Below are 11,044 nucleotides of genomic sequence, written 5' to 3' on the forward strand. Positions count from 1 at the left end.
TATATATATATATATAAAATATTTAGTAAGCGGGTTTCCTTACTAACAGCATGGAAGCGCTGGCAGAAATTACCTCACTATCTCTGGGCTTGCAATTAATAAAAAAAAAAACAGTATCTCCTCACTTGCTCCTGCGGGGGAAACAGCAGAGGAGAAAGACAGCGGGACATGGAGTAGACAGTTTACTTGCGCAGCAAACCCCTTCGCCCTTGTCCCTCCTGTTCCTGAACATTGCCGGTCAGCTTACCGAAAGATGATTGTCCTTATGTTTAAATCTGTATTGCACTTTTCAACACCAGTATACATGGCGAGATGACACAGCATGTGTGACACAGCATGTCACACAGCATGACGGCGGGTTAATGATTTTTTCCAACAGGTGCACTCCTGCAAAACAGTGTATCTCAAAATGTCCAGTTAAGAGTAGCAGGCACTCTAAATGGAGTGCCTGCTACTCCAGCTGTGGATAAAATAATACAGTCAGTTGTGGATAAAACAATGAAGTATAAAAAAATACGTAAAATTGCATGTTTCTGTTTTTACACTGCATGACCTGAGATCTGATCACGATGTCTTGTTTATGTCTCTCTTTGGAGGCTTCCAGACACTTTTCAGAGTCTAGAAGACTGCATGTCTCCTGCAGCCTGGGAGCAACGTTGAATCCCCAAAGGTGAGATGAGGGCATCACTCCTGTGATGTGGTGACAAATAAGTGGACGGATGAACACTTTTAAGAACCAATAAATTTGACACTGATTAAAAAAAAAATCAAAAAACAAAAAGGTTAGCTCATTAATATGTATTATACAACGACCTTATGTATTCTTTCAGCTGAAGCCACATAATTACTCTGCATTCATCCATCTAATCTGTTTTCTCCTATACAGAACGAAAAGTTTCAGCTCATCATCAAGGCTGTCTTTTCAGAAAGCCATAGGTCCTCCTACCTGCTGTTTTCATTTCTTATGTCTAATTAAAACAAGTTTCACAGTCAGAAATCAAAGCAAGGACACAGAGCACTTCATTTAATGGTTATTTCATACAAATACAGTTCTTGATGAGCAGCTTTGACTTCACTTTCTTTATAAACTACTTCCTTTTCACTGAATCTCTTAAATCCATTTGCAAATCCTAACATTTAAAGACAACAACAAAAAAAAAAAAACCTGTAAAAGAGTTATCAACTTTTTTCAAGCATTCAAATCTTTCGAGATACCTTTTAGAAGCAGATTATATTCAACATTTCACACCAACTCAAACTTTGTATGTTTTCACACACAAAGATGTAAACAACTTATTCAGAGGGTAAAAAAAAACAACAATATTTTATAAACCCTTTTTCATCTTTTTGTGTTCTAGATCTGTTCCCATCTTCTTGGCAAACTAAGATTTTAAGGGCCCCCCTATGTTAGATTTTTTTTTTTTTTTTTTTTTTTTTCTGGCCTAAAGTTTTATGAGGTTTCCTAGTAGACGCTTTATAGAAATATATAAATTTAATTGACAAATGTTGCAAACATTACGGGTACTAACTTGCCTTTCTCTTCCTGTTTATTAATTTTGTATTACATTATTTCCTTTGCTAAGTGTTTGTTATTCATCCTGCACCCTGATAAGATTAAAACACATGAAAGCATATGAGGATTAAAAAAAAAAAAGAATCAGATTAAGGAAGAGAATTAGAATTAAATCCTCTTGTTGATGGAACAAAACAAAACAAAAAAAAAAAAAAATCACATTAAGCCAAACAATGTGAAGTGTTTTGGGTTGCTCTGTGTATGTGTCAGTTTGTGCACATTCATTTTACATTACAACTCTTAATACCAGAGACGATTGAGGTGACAACATAATTTAATTTGTCTTTATTTTGGAGATGATTAAAAGTTCACTGTTTGAAAACAGAGCAGAGAAAACTCATAATTTCTTATTTGGCTTCTGCACACTGAACCAACATGTCATTAAATCAACAGGGCAGGCAGCGTGCAGTAATAGATTTCCTTTAATAACTCAGACAGTCATCACAAATATATAGAGCCTGAATATGTGTAATTTCCAATTAATTTCCAGTCTACAGGCTACAGAGTGAAACAGCAATCAGACGGAAAAGAGATGACAAGCGTTCACACATGAAAACACACTAAGAAAAGTTGTCATTTGTCATATTTTCTGGCATTTCATTCATCTGTGTTTGTGATTTCTGCTCTTTTATCTGTCACTCGCGCAACTGTGGCAGTGATTGTTATATTGCCGCTTTCCCACGCTGTCAAAGCTCACAAACATCACGTCTAACTAATCATTATATTTACATTTTCAAGGAAATTGTAACTCTGTTATGAATATGTCACACACAAAAAAAACAACAACAAATACACAACAGCTTCAGTATCAAGATATCCTACTGAAGACAAATGAAGACTAAGATAGATAGATAGATAGATAGATAGATAGATAGATAGATAGATAGATAGATAGATAGATAGATAGATAGATAGATAGATAGGTGAACAGTCTCGCCTGAAACATCATTCAATCCATAAGATGTTGAACCATGATCACGAAGAGCGGATATCACAGCCGGTGATGTGTGTTTATGAGTAAACAACCTAAAAGAGTTCAAGCAGGACACAAATCAGTCCTGCGAAAAATAAATGAGCTCATGTACTAATGTCAAATATGTAGGTTAACAACAGTATTAATGTAAGCGTGGTAATGTGATAAAGAGAAATGATCTAAAGTGAAGTATTTATGGGGGTTTGTGGGGTTCAGTAATCCTCCAGCTTAATCAGATGCTGATTGTTTCCCCTCCCCCTGCCTCTCTTTTCCTTTTATCAACAGTTTATGAGTCGTGTTTATTCTGTGGTCAGGGTCCTGGATCCCAATGTTTAATTGTTGCACTAGGAAAACTTAATGTTGGGTAATCTAAGACATAAACTTCACAATGATTTAAGTTGGAACAGAAACTTAATGCTGTCTGCTTAATAACAGAAGGACAAATAACTTAAAAGCAACTTAATTAAAGTGGTTTGTAATTCATCATAAGTGTGAAAAGTATACATCTTAAATGCTAAGTTTTTTTGTTTTGTTTTTTTAGTTTGGAAAAAAAAAAAAAACTTTTAAAATAATGTAAAGCACATTGTAAGAGCAATGGATTTTACTAAGGCTTGTTGTTTTTGTGAATAACCAAGGAGAGCTGGCAGGGTGTGCTCCAGGAAAATTACAATGTGAAACATTCTCACTTTGTTTTGCTCCGAGGTTTTGTTTTTTTACCTTAATTGTGTAGTCTTCATTTTTATCTTAACCAAATCCCTTTCAGGTTGTTTTAGGATGGTATTTTCTTGTAATAATCTGGAGGTTGTAGTTTGATTTTAAATTGTTTTCATTTTTTCAGGGTGAGACAACAAGTCAAGTTAGGTCAAGTCAAGCCGAGCTTTATTTATAGAACCCTTCACAAACCACGGATGCAAACCAAAGTGCTGCTCAGGTCTACATTCTTATTTTCTGCAGTATTTTAAAAGCGCAGTGAGACAACGTAGTTGTGCAGATCAGTGCGCTTTCCTAGAAAACAGAAAAAAGGTACTTCTTAGCACATGGAGTCACTGGAAAGGTGAGACGCTGATTGGAAGATGAGCATTTTATGCTAACCTCAAACCTCAGGGCCCTCTGAGCTGCTGGCTGAATTTGTTCTCTTTCATTCTAATGAGAGCCGGTGTTATTGAGGTGATCTGCTCACATTCTGTGGGTTGCTAGGAAAAAAAGAAAAACCTCCAACATTAGTCCGAGTAATGGGTTCGGTGGGACAGCATCTTCGGATTTACAGCATTTGACCTCTGGACTCCAAGCTGCAAGGCCGCAAATCATCTGATGGAGGTTTTCAGAGATGAAGCTTTCAGTTTTGGCTTCATTACCGAGCTGACCCGGAGGCCGAGACTGATGAGGCACGCCGCATCTTCCTCCATCTTTCCTCAGAATACTAAATAATTAGCTGTGCTTCCTGTTCTCGTCCTCCCACACAGGGTTGAAGCTGGCGATTCTCACCTCGCTCAGGAAGGCTGGGAGATTTCAGCGATGCCGATGCTGCTGCCCCTTCCTCTCATCCTCCTCCCTCACAGCTGACCCTCATTGGAAATGGACAGACTGGGATTTACAGAAACACGGTGGCTGCACAGTCGGGAGGATGCACTATGGCAGCAGAGGAGGAATCAGGAGGTTTTTCACCCACATGTAGGTGGAATCTGTTGCTTCACCAAAATGCCCCGACGAGTTACCTCAGTCAACCTAAACCCCGCAACTTTTCCTAAACAGAATGCTAAGAAATCACAGCTGCAGAACTCGTTATTGTTACACGTACGCACTCATGATGAGTCCTAAAAATGTTATATTGGGATGTGATTCAATACAATATTTCAAACCATCAGAATTTTAAATGTTCTTTTTTTTTTGTGAGAAATAAAGTCCTTGTCACTCAGGCAGAACAGCCGGTTTGTCTCTGCTTACCATGAAACGTTTCTCTGGAAGGCATTTTGGCCTTTCCACATGGGAGATTTCATTCAAGCATTCATGCTTGGTGTGAATTTTGAACCTGGGTGAATCCTGCGGGCCAGCTCGTTACAAAAACCTCATTACTGCATTGTTCCCTGGTCTGCAAAACCGGCTTCCTCTTATAGAAGTCAGCCAATGCAGAGTTGTGACAACCTTGCTTGGTGAGTTGGGTGTAACAGGGCGGGCTGACTTCCAGCTCCCTCACTGCATCAGTTCATTATTGTTAGACACACAAAGGTTGCTAAAAGGTGCCTTAGTCTCTCAAAGTGTGTTGTGAAAGGGGCTTTCACTTTCCCAACTTGTGTAACGACAGTTTAACTTAGTAGCTCTTTCCCTGGTCTTTCCCACGGTTATGAATATTAGGCTAATGAATAATGTCATTATGCTGCTTAGAAAAACTACAAGCTACACTCAGCCAATATAGCAAATATAACAAAAAGTTAATACTTTGTCAAATTAAAAGACATTCCAGAGCCTTCAGCAGCACCTAGGTAAAAAAAAAAAAAAGAAGAAAGAAAATATGAACATATTTCAGTCAGTATTTTTAATTTTGACCCTGTGCAGATTGAGAAAAACAACAACAAAAAAAAAACATAAATTCACTAAATTCTTTATATTAGAAATCGTTGCCTGTGGTTTGATATTCACACCACCCTTGGAAAAGAAAAATAATAAAATAAATCATTTAAAAGCTGGACACCAATGACTTTCCTCCCCATGAGCAAATGTTAAAGCTTCACCAGAAATGCAGTGAAACTAAATCGTTGATTTTAAGTTTAAGGGTGAACTGAGTTCACGTTGCCGTAAAAATGTGACATAGCCTGAGCATAAGTTAAGAGACACGGCACTTTGTAAAATAAGAATTGGCGAGTTTTCCTCCTGCTGGTGCCACTCTGATAAGAGGAGTCGGTCTGATCCGACGCAGGTACAGAACTCAGGTGAGATCAATATATTTAGAAAGCTACCAAAGCATGATGTTCTTCTGTCAATATTTAATCAGGAAGAGCAGCAGTGGCAGTGAGTGAACATTTCATAGAGCACATTAGCATCGATTCACGAGAGCCGCCAGATTAAAGTGGATAAACAGGAGGACGGTGGGAGTCGATTATTCGGCACTGCCGGAGCAGGTAATGGCACGACTTCAGAACGAGCGTAAAAAGGCTGACTAAAGACGATGCGACAGTTTTCATCTTCTGTATCCAAAAAGACGAAAGGAGAGATGAATGCGATGTCTAACACTTTTGTCTACGAGGAACAGCTCATTAATGCTATTAGTGACACCTGCTCTTTTCTTAGATCAGAGATTTTTCCTTTTTTTTTAATTCATTTTTCTTTTACTTCCCAAACAGGAAAAAGTATTCAGAGAGATCCAATCCTCATCCAGCTGGGACTGACACAAGAGCTGCAGGTGGGGAATAATTGCTGAAATTAAAGAAAAGCAGCTCTAATTAATAGCTGTAGGTGAGTCCAATAAGAAGTCCAATTTCTGCTCAGAAGTTGAAGCTGATGCCTTGATGTGGTGGAACTCAAACCGCCTCATGCAGCAGGCGAGGAGAAGAAGAATCAGCTGCTAATTAGTAAACACTGCAGGAGGAAATATGTGGAATATTATTGAAATGAGAAAACTTTCAACCCTGCATGGAAGAGCCACGAGTCTTTTGGTTGTTGTCATTGGTTACAGCAGTGTGAGGGAGCTGCGGTGTGTTCTTCATATGTGACGCGCCTTATCAGATGTTGGCAGATGGTTAGTAGCACAGTTCAACCCTGCAGAGTTATTTTCCTTTGAACGAGCATGTGCAGACTGCCATTCGTTCTTCACTCCTAGCCAATTTAGTAAAACTAGCCCAATTAAAGCCAACATTTCTCGATTTGTTTCTGTATGCTGAATAACCCTTTTAACACTTCCCGCGCTAAAATAGGAAATAATTGTTTCAAAAACTTTCACTTTCTACAGTTACTTGAGATTGCAGGTAATTTGGTAAATTTAGGCTTTTTCGTTTTTGACTTATTGTGGTGCCACCAAAACGAAGCACCAATAAGACCAGATGGTGATTTTAATCAAATCTCTTCCACCTCCTCCCTGAGCTGTTATTGCCGTCTGAAGAAATGCACCAAAACCAACCAATCAGAGCCAGAAGATGAGCCTTAGCACTATTCATAAACGTAATGATCACACTGCTAAATGTGCTAATGGTGGAGAAAGAGCTTACAATTACCTACTTAAAACTAACTAGCCGGAGCATTCTGGCTGTACCAGCGGCAGCATAGCAGAGAGCAAAGAGGGGAGGGAGAGAGGGAATGAGCAGCGCCACATGGAGGAGCAATTGACAGCGCTAAAATCCTCCTTCTGGCTTTGATTGGTTTCTAGACTGCACTGGGAGAAGACGGAGGAGCTCAGTATTTTAGATTATCTAGCATACCGTCACAACATAGAGACAGTTTCAACAAATATGCAAACAGTTTAGAAAAATTGCATACTGCAGCTTCAAGAGAGGTAGAGAAGTGGGCAACAGATAGGTAACATTAGAGCAGAAACGATGAGCCAGGCCTCATCATCCCGCATCAGTGCCTGACCTTACAAATTCTGTACGCTTGTGGAAGAAGGGTCAGAAATTCCTTCCCAATCCTCATGGAAATCCTTCCCAGAAGCTGTTAAAGCTTCAAATGGAGAGCCAACACCGTAATTAATCTTCTGAATCATTCTTTGTGTAAAGGCAGAAAACAAAACACTTTGATAATGAAAAGTTTCTCTAAAAGATTTTATTAAAGTACTGTTAGACATGACAAAGAGAGTGAGTAAGTGGAGATTAAAAAGAGAGTGTTAATGCACCCCTTAATGATTTATACTTTTGATTTTCTCTCTCATTGCATTAATCTGGACATACCTCACGACCCTGCCAAGATGGATTTTAATTGTGCTTATTCTCCGAGATTATTTGGATACAGACCTACAGCATGAATCTCTGAAAGGGAAAGATGTGCTTTCTTCTTACTTTGACTTGATAAATTCCTATATGTAAAGCTACTTTTCAGGTAATTATAACAGACACTCTTCCCCACTGCGTGACCTGATTGGTGTCAAATCAGATCCAGAAATGATGCGGCTGTTCATTACGAGAGTTCAGGTGTAAAAGCTAAAAGGTGTGAAGCAGCAAAGGTGCCGCGATGCTTCCCGCTGTCAGGCTGGCTCTACATCTGCCGCTTCCTCTCTCACGAATCCTCCTGCAGCGCGTTGAAGTCACAAGGTTGTTTTTCTTCATGAAAAATAAAAGTTCCTGCCGGAGAAGCGCACGCAGACTTGTCGAGTCTCAGTGTTAATTGGCAGCAGAATGATCATGAACAATTCATACAGGAATAACAGGAGGATTACGATCGTTTAATTAAAGATGCTGCAACACTGCTGCATGCATATTTAACCCGCAGCATCACTGCTAACACTGACTGATTAGTGAGCCGCCCAATATGCAGCGATGCACAAGCGAACAGCTGCTTTTAACACACACACACACATACACACACACACACTGTCCAGTGCACCAGTTGCCTTTCTTATGCTGATTGCTTCATGAGTTACAGTCAGTTCCAGTATTCAAACATTAGCAGAAGTTGCACTAATAGAAATTATTGCAAAACGTCAGCACTCATTAAGGCTAGCAATGTCAAAATTTCAATTATCAGACCCAGGATTATTTTGGAGAAATTAAATATTTTTTAACCCTTGGATTAAGTTTTTTAAAACAAACAAACAAACAAAAAAAAACGTTTTTGTTTGTTTGTTTGTTTGTTGTTAATTTTCTAAACCCCAGTAAGGTATAGCAATATGAATTTTTAGTAGATAAATTCATTTTGAACACATTTACAACATATAAAAAAAACATCAAATTTTGGAATCTAACATGAGTCAGAAATGTGTCAACAGCGGTAGAATGTAAAGAGAGCTTTCATCCTTCCGTTGTTGCTATAAAATAGCAGGTCTGACTGATATGTCATGTGCAGAAAGACTGCGCTGAAAATTTTAGAGTCTAAATCAAAAGAACTTGTTCTGAGACGAACACCATCTGGGATATTACTGGAGGGTGAGAGGCTCGCCAAACAAAACAACAAAGCCTTTTCTTCCTGTTTCAGTATCATTTCCACGATAATAACATGAAAATATCATGCATAATCAAAGGCAATTAAGTGAAGTCAGACCCTGCAATACAACAATTATAGTAAATCATTAAGCACAGTTATTTCTTCATTGTCTCATGAGACACAGTGAAATCTTTATTTTTCCAGCATCCAGTGTTCTGCACATGATCAATATTGAAGCGGTTCAGTTTGGGGTCTCTGTACGTTTTAGTTTCTGATTGGACTGTTGTCCAATCAGAAAACTCAATGCTGCTCAGGTACAATCATAGGTTTGTGGTTTTAACACAAAGTCTGACAAAAAAAAAAAAACTGATGACAAAGTGGACAGCCATTTTCTTCCACTGTTCTGAGTTACATCACTGGCCCCAGCACACAAAAACACACTCGCAGTGGGGCTGTGTGCAGTTATATAAATGGATGATGTGAGGAGGAGAGAAAGCGGCAGCAGCAGAGGGACTGAGGGAACATTATTGTGCTCCTCACATCACTGTTAGTAATTAAAGTCAATCACCACTTGAACAGGTCCGCGCACACACAATGCTTCTGTTATCACACCACCATGTGATTGATTGAGTCAATAAGAGAAAAATCGCACGTCTCAGACACACAATGACACAAACACACCCACACTCGTGTAAAACCTCACATAATCATCCACCACTGTAGACACAAATGCAGCATTTGTTTCCTTCGGTTTGGCTGCTTTTCTTGTCTTTTTAAATGTTCAGTGGTTGAAAAATAATTGTTCATTTTCTAAAGCATGACCTGAGTTCCATGGTAGAATCTGTAACTGGGTAGGAAAAAAAAATAGGAACAAGTCATCCTGGGGACATTTTGAGTTATTTACAAAAAGTGTGGATTCTAAAGCTTTCTAATGATGTCAAACACAGAAAATAAAAATAAAAATGTAAATGTATAGCCATTTGAATATTGACACCCTGCAAACAAGATCAAGGAGAAAATGAAAGGATCAGAAGAAATGTCCCCAAACCTGATCAGGTACTTGAGGGTGAAAGGCTATTTATTTATTTTACTTTGCAGTAACCCATCCCCCAGCCAGCATCGACTGTCGACAGATATGAGGTGTGCACACAATGTCAGCTTTGTTTGGCTTACCTCGTCAGAAATATATGTTAGAATTATGTACAGTTTTAAAATTTTCAGTCCCTCTTTCTTTTAAGACTGCAAGTTTCTGCCTTGTTAGCTTTAATCACAAAATCATCTGTGAACTCTGAATTTTAGAGGAATTGCCTAAATACACTTTGGAGGGCGACGTACCTCGGCTGTCTGGAATTCCACTGGAGGAGGTGCTTTTATATTTTGATAAAATATAAACCATCAAACCACTGAAATGTAATAATTCATCAAGTGAGAATGTGTGATTGCGTGTGTGGAGCATTATACAGTTACGGAGTTAGCATCCAGGAATTGATGCTAATCTTACCACACATCTTTTTTGTTAATTACTGTTAGCTTGCTAATTTTGTCAGTGCTTGGAATATGCTGAAGCTAATGTACGACTGTCACCACCAATCAGAGTGAGAATTATAAATCTACACATGAAGGCATGTTAACACTAATGTTACTAATATTAGCATGCTAACGTTAGCTACTATGCTAAAGTACAAGCTAATTCTCTAAAAGCCTGCTGAATTTTAGGTAACAGTGAATGGTAGCTGTAATTTCATGCACTGAAGGTTTTGAAATAATTTCAGCTGAAGTGCAGGCTTAAATTGAAAAAATAACAAAAGTGGTGAGATCAGATTTGTCAGTCCGATACCTTAAAATTAAGATTCTGGGGCATCTTGCTGTGGTTTGATAAGTAATTTTGTATAATACTAAAGCGATTGGCACACATTATATAAAGGGAACACAATGTGTTGATAATTAAAATCTGGTGGGTCCGCAGTGTGTTCCAAACAATCACTGACCGTTAAAAAAAAAAAAAAAAAAAATCCTCCACATTTACTCTCAAGATTTCACTCTGAATCTCTCTTAAGGGGTTGGAAACTTCAAGATGTTTCTTGAATCTAAAAAGACATTTCGGATGCAGCCTGTGTGCAGCCAGCGGTGGGTCCGCAGAGAAAACTGCGCTTCAGTGCTGAAGGCAAAAAAACTGACCTGAAGCATACCGGCAGTCTCTGATGGGCTCAGACCTGAGAATTATGTGTTGTGAGTCAGGACAGAGCTCAGTGAAATATGTTCTGGTGCAGCTAGAGAATCCCTGCAGTCGAAGACAAACCTGAACTTCACTATCAAAGCTTCAACTTCATCTGAAGTTGAGTCTGATTTTTTTGTTTGTTGGTTTTTGGTATACATCCAGTGATTCTTTCTCTGAGCAGAGGTCGTTTTTCACTGATGATTTATCAGAAAAAAAA

The 11,044-nt window shown here is 38.6% G+C and overlaps 1 long non-coding RNA gene across 1 annotated transcript in view; it reads left to right on the forward strand.

The window, feature by feature from the left end:
* Positions 1-4,465, forward strand: part of LOC106947984 (uncharacterized) — a 17,929-nt gene extending 13,464 nt beyond the window's left edge. Inside the window, exons 2-3 of the long non-coding RNA XR_001425087.1 lie at positions 597-670; positions 4,010-4,465. This is a non-coding gene — a long non-coding RNA (uncharacterized LOC106947984). The remainder of the gene's footprint in view (positions 1-596; positions 671-4,009) is intronic.
* The last annotated feature ends 6,579 nt before the right edge of the window (positions 4,466-11,044 follow it).

This window comes from Poecilia latipinna, unplaced genomic scaffold, assembly GCF_001443285.1.
Source record: "Poecilia latipinna isolate Pla-1442-1.1 unplaced genomic scaffold, P_latipinna-1.0 Scaffold266, whole genome shotgun sequence".
Lineage (NCBI taxonomy): Eukaryota > Metazoa > Chordata > Actinopteri > Cyprinodontiformes > Poeciliidae > Poecilia > Poecilia latipinna.